General features: G+C 35.2%; 1 long non-coding RNA gene across 1 annotated transcript; it reads right to left on the reverse strand.

Moving 5' to 3' along the window:
* Positions 1-2,151: 2,151 nt before the first annotated feature.
* Positions 2,152-14,015, reverse strand: LOC112996661 (uncharacterized). Its single transcript, XR_003262517.2, has 3 exons — positions 13,765-14,015; positions 4,013-4,070; positions 2,152-2,256 (listed from the first exon to the last, which is right to left on the reverse strand). It is a non-coding gene; the product is annotated as an uncharacterized LOC112996661 (long non-coding RNA).
* Between the last annotated feature and the right edge of the window lie 477 nt (positions 14,016-14,492).

Below are 14,492 nucleotides of genomic sequence, written 5' to 3' on the forward strand. Positions count from 1 at the left end.
AATTTTTTGCATATTGAGAATACTTCATTTAAATAACTATAGTTAAACAATATTTGTAGTAAAGGACTAAAGTTCTATTTAAAATGTTTAGTTTGTAAGTGGGTCACAGAATTACTTTTATCTGTTGTGCTTTCTTCTATTCAAAATGCCTCCACTGGGTGGTTATGCGTAACATACAACACGAATGGAAAGTGAGATCTGAATTCCCCATAAAGCACCGAAAATTTCTCATTATGAATGGAAAAAGATTAGTAACCTTTGCAGAAAAATTTAAATTGCTCCATATATCCTGCAAAAGATCAAAAAGACAGAAGGGTATAAAATTATAAGTATTCTAAATCTCCCTTCACAAAAGTGCATTATGATGAACTTTACAATGGCAATACTGGTTGGTCAAAAGACCTGACCTTATAAAATGCCAAGAGATGGTATCAATTGATGGTTATCTATCCCAACTTGTGGGTTTATAGCCAATCTTTCTCAACAGTAATAAAAGAACAACAGGTTGTAATTGTCAAGGTTAGCTACAATCCCAGGCTTATGCACATGGATTATATATCCTGAATTTCACTCTGCTGGAAAGGTTTTACTTGTCAATAACAGATTAAAAGTAACAGCCAGGGGCTGAGCTCTAATACCTAAACCTGAAGACATTTTCAAAGTATATGCATCCAGGACATGCATCTGAGCCTCTTCCCTCTTTAGTGTGTAATCCTCTTAGTGTTTTCTGTACCTCACTGAGCTTTAAGTTTCTGAAAATAAAAATACTGTATGTGGCACCTTTACTCTGAATTTAACTTTAAAGAGTCCCTCTTAAAGATACCACATTACAACTTACAATATAGTGTTCATTCCAGATGTTCAATTGTTGGATTCTTTCATCCTGTTTTCAAACTTCAAAGCCACAATATACTACCACAATTGCTCTTTTTAACCTTATTCACTATCCCTTTAGCTTTTACAACATATTGGTACTAGCAATATTCAAATGCTTCTGACCATAAAATGGCTTTGAGAGACATTAGACAATACTTGCAACATGAATAGGCCAGGAGGAGAAGCCTAATCACTGTAAGATGATAATACATAAAAAAACACTGTGTGCTGAATAAACACTGTTTAAGTTAACTCTATTATGAAATAATTGTTAATCACATTACTATCCTACTACCAAAAGTCGTGCACAACTCAACTGTGCTAACCAGTTCTCAGATTTTCTCTGTGAAACATTCCTGTGTTCCACCAGGAATGGGAACTAGCAGTTCCAGTACTATCTACTGAGGTTTACACACTAATTGCACAGTGGCAAAGCACTGTGTAATGACCCTTTAGCCAAAATTATTAAAATTCCAATACAGACGAGTCAGACAAAAAAGAAATTGAAAACTGGTTTGTCCACTGTTGAGTCATATATAGCTGTAAGGATGAGGTTCGCATGAGCTCAATTTAAATATCCACATCTGAGCTAATCAACCTCTATGGCCAATGAAGAGAAATAAGCACCAATGGAGAGCGATTCAGCAAATCTATGTAGAAATTTACTTAAGGATGAAATGAATAGTTCTTTACAAAAGTGTATTACCCTCAGTTAACTATAAGGGTAGTCTAGACAACTAGTTCAGATGTAGGTATCTATTTCATGCTGTATGTGTTAACAATCCTAATTCAGGACTTCACTCTTTGGAATAAAATGCCTATTTACTTTACATTAGTAAGAAAGTTCAGAACTGTACCTAAATACCCAGTTATTAATGCACTTGATTTTATAACTTAATTGATTGTACATGAAGGCACTTTATGTAGAAAATTATGGTATCAGAATAATATTCTAAATTCACATTTTATATAAATGCAATACAAATATATGCTCCAGGTACTCTTTTCTATAAATATCTTTGATTTTCTTTCATTTCCAAATCTTTTGTGAACGGAAATGCTGAAAGTGTTTAATCCTTGGAGGATATGAATTTACAGCACACTTGTAAAAATCAACAGAACATGGGACAGCATGATGCTGGTTCATAAAACCATAGAAGAAACATTCAAGATCTTAACTTGCAAAAATAGGAAGTGAGAATCAGATACGTAATAAAATAATTTTTATGTAACACTGCAGTTTCACTATGCTGCAACAAAAATGAATAGACTGACCTTGTATTTATAAAATGGCTACTCATGTCAGTGCTGGTCAAGCTCTGAAGTATATGTTAGTTTGTACACTAGAAATTTTCTGGGAGTCTTGTACTAGCTTCCCAACTAAGAGTAAACAAAGACATCAAGAGATTAACTTTTAAAACTTTGGCAAGGATAAATTTTAAACAAATATTTTCTCATACAGTAATTTCATTTTGGCATCTTATTACTATTTAGAAACAGAATAAATATATACTTGCAACATGAAACTGAGAAGTGTTTTATAAAGTATCGTCATGGATAATCAGCATAAAGCCAAATTTAACTCAAACCACAAAAACTGGACACCTGTATTCCATGCCTTTATTCCAGTTAAACTGGAATGAAAGAAAAGATTATCTAATTCCATTTTTGCCGCAACCACAAGTGTAGCATAAAACAGTCCCCCAACTGTTCCAAATAATCACAGAGATAATGACTCCAGGGATTATAGGAGTATAGCAATGTTCCAGACATGTTTTCTCTCTCAGCCACAATTCCAGCATGACCCCTAAATTACAAGGTCTAGGGAGGAAGAAAGAATGATGGTGAACCAGTTTTCTAACACTATGTCTCCAGGGAACTAGAAGGCTTCCTTTGAAGCTTGGAATTTTGCCATGAACTTCAATGAGGGCAGGATTCCCCCAGTATTTTTTAATACACATCAAATGGTGTATCTTTCATTTTTTAATTTACTTTTTCCATGTGAAAAATGAATGTTATCCCACACCAGTATAAAATCATAAATTAAATCTGCCCTGATAGATACATTCCTGAAGTTTTCATCATTATGGAATCATTTCGTATTCTGTATTCCTAGGCGAGCCATTCCACAGGAAAAGCTGTGCATTCACAGTGTAGTGCTACAAACCTCCTTTCTTATCTCACCAAAACTGGGCATGGAATTATAAGGAAAAAAAAAATAGGCTACAGTTAGGTGGAATTTGTGATTTCTGGTTATAGGTATGTACAACATTATATTAAAAACTTGTTTAACAGCTGCTGTACAGAACTTGATTGGTCAAACCTCAACTATCCTTCAAAACATAAGCCAGTGAGCAATAGCAATGAAAGAGAAATCAATTAAAAAGGCCACTATTGTTGTGGATTAGTGACTTTCTTCACTAGTATTTTAAAATTATTATGCCTATGTAATAGTGGAAATACAGATCCTAATTCTGCAAACACATACAACTTACGACTCCATGGACGGGACACATACGCAATCTCCTTAAATTAAATGAAGCTACTCATATACTTAATGTTGACTACTTGGAACCTGGATATGCAAACTCTTGCAGAATCAAGATTATATAAGGACAGAGTGTACATAAAGCCTTAAGAAACATAAACAGCTTCTGTTTTAGTATGTTGGTAATTTTAACAGAAGTATGCATTAAGAGATATTTTAACAAGTGTCACAACAGAGGTACTTCATTTTTATTTTAGCTTCCCATAAGCACTGAATTGAAATTATCTATTGAACTTTTGCAGACAGGAAAGGAGACAGTGCTCCTATTTATTTTAGGACACATTCTGTTATACAAGGATGCGATTTAGCCATATTAATTAATTTTTAAACTTACTGAAACCTTATGAAGAACTGATTATAAAGTAATAATGTGCCATATTGTGAACTGCAACTGTTATAGATCTAGGGAGATTTGCATAACTAGATTTTCAGCATTTTTTTTAAATTCTCCCATCCCCTCTTTTTCTGTTAGCCAGATTGTATTATTCCAGAGAACTTAGACAAAGCAGGAGTTAATATACTTGTCACATCCAATCTGCAGATAAACATTAGGATATAGAAAAGTTTTATAAATAACTGTGATACCACCTTTTCAGCTGCAGTCACTCAGTCAAAGGTCAAATCCAGAACACAATTTAAGGAAGACCTGAAAATGGAAATAACATCAAAGTTGATCTTTCTTGAGTAAAATCAAACAGCTGCAAAACCAATATATACACACAGGCAGTAAACATAACAGTCCAAGTTCTGCAGAATGAATTAAGAGAGGAAATACTAACAGCTATATTGCATTTTTGTATGTTGGAAAGCAAATTAGCAATCTAACAGCCAATCACTGGTATTAGGTCTGGTACTTCGACCTCAGATACTAATTCTCTCGGCAGCCAGCTTTTCATCTTTATTAACCTATAGGTTATAGATACCAGCCAGGATGAATTATTCCTTTAGTGCTAACTTTTCTATTGGCACAAATAAGAACTACCTGGAGAGAAAGATAACAGAACTATATAATCGTCATGACACAGAAAAGAAAAGCAATGGTAGGTTACTGTTTTTGAACTGTAAACTAACCATTATAGGTATCTTCAGATAAAGTGTTAACAAATCATGCATTTCTGTCAGCACATTTTGATATTATTTGACTGAACTACAATGCTGAGATATCCACTGAAAACTGTTACTGGTAGAACATGTATTATACACTTATTATATATCTAAAAGCATTTAATCTATTAGAAAATCATAAAAATATGAACAAAATATTCTCTTATTCAAAAGGAATATTCTAAGAGACATCTTAAAGAACACATGATTATTTTCAGATACAAATCACACCTAGCATAATTATTACTCAAATAAGTTAATAGAAAATGTAATTTTGTGTATGTCTTTTTCCTTCAACTTTTTGACTGTGCACGTTTTACAGTATTTTGTACATAACTGATTTCCACTGCACAGACATTTGTTTTCCCATTGTCAGTTTAGGCCTTTCAAGCAGATAATCAGAAAACAAGGTTAAGGGTTTAGGGGCTTCTTAGATTTTTTCTTAATCCTATTTTTTTCTCCCTGGGTTTGCTTGGTTTGTTTGTTTTTTACTGTAGGGGTATTGAGCAGGCAGATCAACTTCAATAAAACATTTTTAATTAACTCTGGTGAAATTAGCCATTATAAGTTGTCAGTTCCATTTTATACTACAAATTTTCTAATAGACTGAAATAAACCTTCGTAACACAGTAAAAAACACACACCAACCCAAGTGTACAGAAGAAAACATGTTATTTGCACAACTGCTTACTGTCCTGCTAAGGAAATCAGAAGATTGACAAAGAGTAAAATTGCTTTTGAAATCAGACTACCATAAATATTCATTATTAATAATCAGTAATAGATCATGTTCCTTTTTAAATTAAATTATAAAATAGTATGTTTTATTGGCTTAAAGCTGGTTATTTGAACATAAGACTAATCAAAGCTGTAATCTTCTAATACATTACATACAGTCACATTCAGCACAGATAAAGTAGTAAAGATGTGAGTAAAATAAATGGAATAATACGTGTTTCAGCCAGAATCTTTTCTGACCAAAGACTGCAAGATTTGCCACAGAGTGTTTTCAGCTTATTTTCCTACTTTAATGGATTCCAAATTTGTCCAGAATATTACAGAATATAGATTTAGCATAGGCATCTTCAAAATCAATTACTTTGATCACCAGCATGATCAAACAGTCCAATCACAGCCAGATTTTTAAATGTAACTCAATACCTAAAGATTCAGACAGGTGCCCAGTAGCATTCTCAGAAGTGCCTAGTCACTTAGTCTATTTAGACTATTCTACATGGCAGAAAGGACATTCAAATCATCATACAAAGCTTTCTTAAGCCTTTGCAAGTCATTATTTCACTGTTACGCATCACAGTCTTCAAACTTTCTGAAGTTAGTTATAAGCCAGTTACGTTGCTAACTTTTGATTTTTCTTCTAGGGTAATAAGAACTATTTAAAATATTATATCGTAGTAAGCAAAAAGTTTACATACAGCTAAAATACTCTTTCACTATTCCATCGCATTATCACTTTCTAATTTTACAATTATAATGATTGGGGTTTAATAAAAAATATTATAAAACAAAATTTTCAATTCTACTTGATTATAGTTTCCCAGTTTTTATAAAACAGATTATAGTATCTTAATGAAAAAATGCTAAAATGCTACTACAAATAATGAATTTAACACTTTGCAGAACTAGCTTTAGACAGGATTCTAGGAGTTTCCTGTCAATATACACAACTTCATGATGTTTCAACAGATAGCACCACGGTGAATAGGCAGTACACCCAAGCTTTTCGTCAGGAAAGCAATTCCATGCAGGAAAGGATGTCTAAAAAATTAAGCAACCTCCACCCATGAGGAGGATGTAACAGCTTGGATGCATCTTGAGGGGGAATAACGAAAAACCTTTGGTAGGCCAACATAAATTATAAAGCTTTACCAATTTAGCTTTCTTTTTACTGTCACTGGTGCTTAAGAGGTTAAGACTTTATTTGTGAAAACACAGAGAGATAGCACGGACTCATGATGTCTGCAGCTTCATAAGTCTTCCTTAAGATCCTTTTCAATTACCATCCATTTCTCCTTTAAAAAGGGACAAAAAAATAGAGGAGTGGAAACAGGTCAGGGCAGTCTGCGACAATGACAGTGTGATGGGCTTGGACCCCCTGTGGTGTTTCCATCTGCTATCATTAAGGTGACTATTCAGACATGAAAAAATCCCTCTTGCTGTGCTGACAGGCAGACATCAAGAACTATGACAAGGCATTAAGACAGAAAGTAGAGACAGAGATGTCATATTCCACAAACAATACTGCCTCAAACAAGACCTCTGAAATTTTATTGGAATTTAAAATAAAAAATCAAAGGGCTTTTACCTGGAGGTTATCAAACTTCCTCTCATGTTAATTTGACAAGGAAGAGATTGCTGACAGTCATAGTCACAAACACTTAGCTTCTACCTGTAATCTCTACCATAAGAAACTCAAGTTTTTCACTTATTCAGTAGCAGTGGGTTTTTAATTTCTTGTCTTTTTATCAAAAAACCATGTAGGGAGACTGAGGCCTCATGGTTTGAAGTATGTCGAATATTGAAATCTTGGTTTAATCATGTGCAATAACTGAAAATGAAGAAAGAATAAACTAACAATGTGAACATCTGTAATAAACTGTTTTTACTTCATAACAAATGAAGTCCAAACAAATAATAATTAAATTCATATCGAATGTTAAAAGAAGTGTGAAATGACTGCAATGTTTATCTCAGTGTAAAGTAACAAAAAGAGCACAGGCTTTTAACCAGCAGGGGGTGCAACAGGATTATGATTGAGCTCTGACCCTTTGGCACAGAGACTGAAAGCAGATGTGACAGTTGTACAGAATAAGCATTTAGCTTCTACATACTGTAACAGTTGTGTTTATAAAGGTTATATTTTTCGTGTCCACGCTGGAAACTGTATTTTGCTAGTGTTTTTACTGAGCTTGTTCAACTTCTACCAGGACAACTCCTCTCCATCCTGCCAAGCTGTAAGTGATCAATAGCTGAACAATAATATTGCAAGCCTCATTTAACAATTTCTAATGGTGTCTCTTAACTTGCCCTAATCAGAGTAGCCTTTATTGCAGTGCCTGTGAACATGAGGCATTTGTGTATTGTATTGTTTCTTTTTCAGAAGCTGATTCATAACATCACTGCAAAGTTTTTTATTTGCAGGATTTTAACCTATTGTCAGAAAATCTTTAGAAATATATGGTATCTAGTTGTGCAGTATGTAGTACTGATCTGCAATTTGCCATTTCAGCACACAGTAAAGATTATTCTGAAAGTTAACTCCTCTTCCTTTTGCCACTCTATTCTGACTAAAAACCACTTTCTCTGCAAATACAACTAATTCACAAAGCATGGTTGCATATACTTCGGGGGGGGGGGGTTCAGTTCTGTTTTAACTTCTCATCTGTCTTTCTTCTGCTGTACACAGTTCTGGTGTAACATCTCACCTCTTTCTTCTGCTCTGTATACGCTCCCAGATTTGTTCCCAAAATCTTCACACTTTCAGTTGTGATGATATCACTGTTTGGGCAACTGTGTGATGAACCAAGCTGGAAAACTGATCCAAATTAGAAATAGCGGGGGTGGGGGGGGTTGTTTGTTGTTTTTAACTGAATGGTCCCACAAGTAGCTTTATTGGCGCAACTAATACGATGGGGCAGGAAAGAGTGGATGAAATGCCGAGGACTAGGACTGCTTAAGCAGATTTGACACCAAAAGAAATGTGTATGTAATCATGCTCATCTTACCTGTCCACACTCCACCTTGTTACATACTGCAGATGAGCACTTTTTTAAGTTGCCTTCTGTCACACCTACTGGAGGCACATTGAAACATACATTTGGGAAGGGAAGGACGGTTAGGCAGACTGATAGATAAAAGGGCTTTTTGATACTAGACCTCTCATTTGAGTCTAAGTATTTTCTCCTTTACATATATGCTTCCATATTTTTAAATAATCCAACTACATGTTGGCTGTGGTTAATACGAGCAAAAGCAAATCCTGAAAGTGAACCCTAGACATCAAATCATGTTTTACAGACTGTTACATCAATTACCTCAGTGTACCTGTGAATTAATGAACATTAATCACTTCAAATCAATCTTTGGATAGAAGTATAACAATTATTCATGAAAATATAATACTCCGATGGTTGAAATTATGTTTATTGTTCACTTCATCTTACATGCTTGTTCAAGAATCTATTACCATATGGAAAAAATGCATTCTAGTAACATCTGAAAACTGAATTCCTTCCATAAGCACATTTCTGAATTTAGCTGAATCATTAATTTACATGTCGTCTATCTCTAGGAAGAGATAAAACGACTATGGATAGCACATTTTCTCCTGTTCAGAACTGGAAGAAATATAGGCATGACAGGTTTAGTGGTTAGTCAAATTTAAATTATTCCAGCCACCCTTTTAAGGTAAGTTGCTGCTGTATTTAGAAGAAATGATGAGTTAAGTTATCCACTATATTCTAGTTCTTTACAATTCCTCTATAATCTACAGAATGAGATAGGAACCTACCAAGGACAACTGGTTTTTAGGATGGAACAAATCCCTTCTCATAATTACCTATCTCTCTCCTTGACAACACAAACAGCTTAGAGAACTAGCTCATATTAGATACTTAGTTGTGATGACCAAAGATAAACTCCAACCTTCACAGTCTCTCAAGTAAGGAGGGCTGCATGAATTTCATGAAAATGCATGAAAAATATATTTTTGCACAAAGGTATTAGACTATTTTGCTTAGAATGGAAGCACTGAAATAATAAAATATATATGCCACATACATTAAGTGCACAGACCACAATCAGTCGCCAATACATCTGGTTATTTGACAAAGAAGAGCTTTTGGCTTTGATGTATCCATGTAAGCCCTATCCTTGACTAACTACTCCTCGTCTTTGTTCCACCAGTGGAGGCTTACCTGGCACCATTCAAGTTCCCCGCTCCTCCCAGCTTTTAGGGATCACATGACAGGCCGTAATGCATTCTGTAATCTGTTTTGACAGGCTCTACGTGGAAATGGCCATGACTGCAGATGTCCCAAAACAAACATGAATAATTTAGGAGACTACAGGGAAGACAGATAGAAATACCCTTTCTTATGTCAATATTTCGAAGTATTATTTCCTAGAGATACATGGCTAAAGGGGAAAAAAGAACAGGTAGGCTTTTTGGGTTAAGCTGAAATCAGGAACCAAGTAGGAGAGTACTTTGAAATTAATCTGTAGTAATACCCTATGCTTTACAGCAAACAAACAAACAACCCCAAAAATAAAAACACACTGTGCAAGGAAGATCTGCCATAAGACCTTCCACCCTCTTAGTCAACATTAGTCAATTACAAACATTTTCACTAACATTTGAAACCAGAAGCATGTCACCAGTATTGGCCATGCGTCTGAAGATTAGGACCAGGAAAATCTTTGAACATTTAAGCAGTGATGGAGAAGCGGTTGCTTAACCAAACTCTTTGGAATTTTAGAACCAGTGAGTATGAAAACACTGAAGCCTTACTAGTCAATAGGAAGGGGCAGGGATTAGCAAGCTGGTATACCTTGACTGAGCTGGGAATGAAATCGTATTTTCTCAAATCTAGCAGGTATCTTAGCAAGATTGGCAATGATACCCGAGAGGAAGAAGACTAGAATGCCAGGCAGGTCATTTAAACCTCTAAAGGTACAGCCAAATCATTATTGTATTTCTCAGTAAGATGATTGAAAAGAGGCAACAAATAGGAATGAGAAATAGCAGATTCCCCAATGATATATATGGGAGGAGAAATACATAATTCCCCAATGGGAGGAGGTATGGGATTGCCAAATACTCCTTGTTCCCCTGCTCAACAAAGCTTACTTTTTTCCACCCTAAAACTAGAATTGAAGATAGTCCTAAGCATTAAAATGTTAAAAAAAGGAAAGAGGATTTGAACAAACAGTGAGAGAAAATCATGGGTATGTCAATAAAAGCAAACATACTGGCAAGGAAATTTACAGGGAAAGATAGAGCATGTTACATACAGAATAGTAAAGAAGCTGACATGAACTTCAAGAAATCATCAAGAAAAGATCAAAGTGTAAGTAAGATCATAGGGGTCTTTTCTTATTTTTACAACTTGTTTTATGTGCCTTTTATGTGTGGAGGAAATAAATAAATAATCTTTTGTTTGAACTTTAATCAGCTCTCAGATTCCAGGAACAAAAGGGCTTATAGGTAGCAATCCCTGTTGTTTCAACAACAGAAACAAAGGTTTCATCCTAAGACCCCTACAGTAAAAATGCAGGTTCACTCATCTACAGATAATGTGGGTTTCATTGACATTGAGTAGTGCATTGACTCCCTATATAAAGGAATGTTTAATCTAGCAGACAAAAGCAGAACAAATCAGGCATAATTTGAAAAACAAAGCAGCATATATTTATTTATTTTGAACAACTACCCAGTAAAATGCTGGATTCTTCAATATGCAACTATAAAGTGACTGGTGTCTTTCTAAGAAAAAGACTGTACTTCAAGCAGACATTAAAAATTATACAGGAATTACTGGTTAAATTCTAAGCATCTTTCTTGCTTTTCCAGTCTGTGAAATGAGCATCTGACAATGAAGAACTGTATCTTAAAAAGCATCCCAAAGTGTTCATGTGAAAGGTGTCTCTGTTCACAAACATACTGTAACAGTTTCACATCATGGACACACTGTAAGGAGGTACTTACATACCCTATCCAAAGAGATAGAGCAATTTAAGATTTAAATAGTCTAAGCTATTTGTCACTGCCCTTCAACTGAGAAATGATAGTTGTTTTAGAGGTCGTTGGGTGTTTCTCTTCAATGTGAAACAGGTTTGCCTAAATGAGCAGACCTTAGCAATGTCATCCTTAGCCCTAGTGAACGCAGCTGCTGTTGGCAGTCAATAGCGGCAACAATCTACCATGTAGTATTTTGTGTCATGCAACATGACTTTGAGCAGACCTACTTAAAGGAAGCCTGACAGTAATAACTTGCAAGAATAGACTTCCATTGTTTTCAGTATTGATAGGGCAGAACTGATACAAATAACAGTGGGAAAGTTTTAAAGAATTTCTTTAGTGAAAGTCTTAAGATATCCTAGGAGAAAATACGCTGCAAAAGAGAACTGAAGAACAGGAACTGAACAACAGTGAAACACTGACAAAAAACCAACTTTGGATTAGACAACTTGAATTTTATCACAGATACGTATTTCCTCTGAAGCAATCACTGGATTAGCCTACTCATTTATATAAAGGCATTACTTGTGGATGGAATCGTTTCACCTTACATGGGTGGTTCTCATATAAACTTTGGATGTAAATGATAGCACCAGTTGAGAAGCTTTCAATTTATTGGGGGAAATAAAATTAAACTACAGAAGTCAGGCACATTAAAACAAGATTCTTCTATTATGAGACATTTATGGAAATTATCAATTGATTATTCTCCTACAAAGACACTGCATGGATCTGTGCCTGGATATCCACTAGGAAGAAGCAGCATGCTCCTGTAAACAAAAATGAAAGGAGGGGTAGAATGAACCTAAATGCCCTATTAGGGAAGGATTATAGCGTACAACACATGGTGAACAAATGGAGTATTTTAAGAAGTAGCAGATACATGTTCTTTCAGGTGTTACTGAATGTTTGTTGAGTTCACTGGGAGGCTTGAAATATCCTAGAGTGTGTATTTGTTAGTTTTTCCCCTCCAAACAGATGCAGGCAGATCTTGTTGAGCGTACTTTGTCCACAATATTTCAAGTAGAAAGTCTTTACATTTAATTTAATTTTCAGGTTATTTGGGCTTTTTGAAGAAACAAGTAAGTATTTTGCTCTGCCTTACAGACACCCAGAAATACCCGATGCTGAAGAAGAGGAACTTTGAGTGAAACAGAATGACTGACTAAAACGGCATTCAGAACCAGTTTATCCAGAAACTTGGAGATAATCCTGAATGCAATTTAAAAAGTAGCTTTAAACAATTATTTTGTGATTTCCAGAAATGACTGCCACTGAAAAAATCTCTCAGAAAGAAAAGATAAGTTAGTCATTAACTCAAGAAGATGTTCAATACGGAGTTTCAGGAACAGGCCAAGCTTCAACCAGCTGTTTTCAAAGGGGATGAACTTTCATCGTATCACCAGAATGATCACTAGACTAGCCTTTATGGATGATGGTGTTTCAGTGACTCCAGAGTAATTGGACTGAAAGTTCAATTCTCTGATGGATCTATTAAACTAGTTTTGTTCGTTTGTTTGTTTATTTTAAAAGCCATACTTGAGCACAGATCAAACTGGCAGTCAGATTTTGTTCAAGCTTCTCGGGAGTCAGTATTTTACAGATAAAACAATGAACTCTGGATTAAAAATAGATACCTGCTTATGCCATATACTGGAGATTTACACAGAAAATGAAGTCTGGCCAGCTCTGAGACTTTATTGGCAATGAATCTGTAGTTTTGATCAAAGTGGAAGTTTCAAAGATTGCACAGAGACCTCTTGGCATGAGGAGAGTTGGGCCATGGAATAGCAAGTACTATCAGAACCACCCTGTAAGTTAATTTTCCCATTACTTTAGAGGAAAATATTAAAGTAATCATGCAAGCATAAAGCACTTGTCATCTTTGTAAAAGCAGTTGCTAGTAGGAAGAAAAAACAAAATCCAGTAAGTTTTCAAAACTAGATGTGCTCATTCAGACATAAAATTCAAATTAATTAACAAAATGTTATATGACAATTTTGTTAGACAAAGAATAAAATAAAAAGATTCTGTACATGTTATTCCTGCCAAAAATATGTTGGCTATGTAAGGAATGAGCTAAGATAACATGGCAGGAGATAAATCAACTGCTTTCTCAGTCCAAGTCACATTTATAGAAGGTAAGCCCATTACATTCCTTAACTACCTACTAACTAGAAATGCCAGTGCAAGCTTGTAGCAGGGCTTGAACACTACTGTCACTTGTGTTCATCAGTCTCATGACTGCATCTCAAAATTCTGTGTGCAGTTAGTTATGTATTTTCACTTGGGAAGTGTCCAACTGCACAAAGGATATTATTAAGACCCAAATGGAGGAAAGACCCTATGCTACATGCCTCTGTGGCAATGTCAGTGGTCAGCAAACAAAACCTTAAAAGCCAAACGTTCCTGAGTGAAGACCAAAAATCATTTAATTCTGAACAATCTAATACTTGAATTAAAGTGGCCATTTACTTACTCTTTCTGTCCTAGCTCTGGGCTGATTCTCAGAATTATCTTCGAGTTAATTTTTATTAATATAAAGAAGTACTTCCTCTGTGTCTTTGCCATTTTCATATACCTAAAAAAACACATATACTGAAGTTAAACATGTGAAATAAAACAACAATCGAGTCTAAAGCACTATTTAGGTGCATCTATCTTTGAATTTTAATTCAGATCTGGAGAAATACCTTTGAAGCCAATCTCCCTGTCACTCCCACTTTGTGCACTTTATTTCACATGACTCAGGCTTGGAATGCATGAACTGGATTCTTTTGATATGAAGCTAAACAGAAAGTTGCATTCCAGGAACACGGCTAATGTGCTCCAGTCAAATGGGCATTCAATGCACAGACCAGACTTTGCTTTAAGCTCTGAATGCACCTAGTGCAGATGCAGGGCATCAGCATTTACTGTTTTGCTGTACATATCCTCTGTGTCACAGTACTAGCTAGGGCAGACAGAGCCACTCTGTTCTAAACTCAACATTCCTCTGATGCGCTTTGCCTTAAATTAAAACAAGGAGGGATGTGACAACTCAACAGCTATCAGTATATAATGCAAATGGTAGCATTAAAGTCTTCTGAAAATTTAGTTCACCTTCCAGATTACTGTACTAATATATGAATAAAACACCTACTATAAAGGGGCTTCCTGTTATAAACCAGACATAGTCTATCATTATCCATAGTCCTGAACAAAATT

The sequence above is a fragment of the Dromaius novaehollandiae genome, chromosome 5, assembly GCF_036370855.1.
Source record: "Dromaius novaehollandiae isolate bDroNov1 chromosome 5, bDroNov1.hap1, whole genome shotgun sequence".
NCBI classification, from domain to species: Eukaryota; Metazoa; Chordata; class Aves; order Casuariiformes; family Dromaiidae; genus Dromaius; species Dromaius novaehollandiae.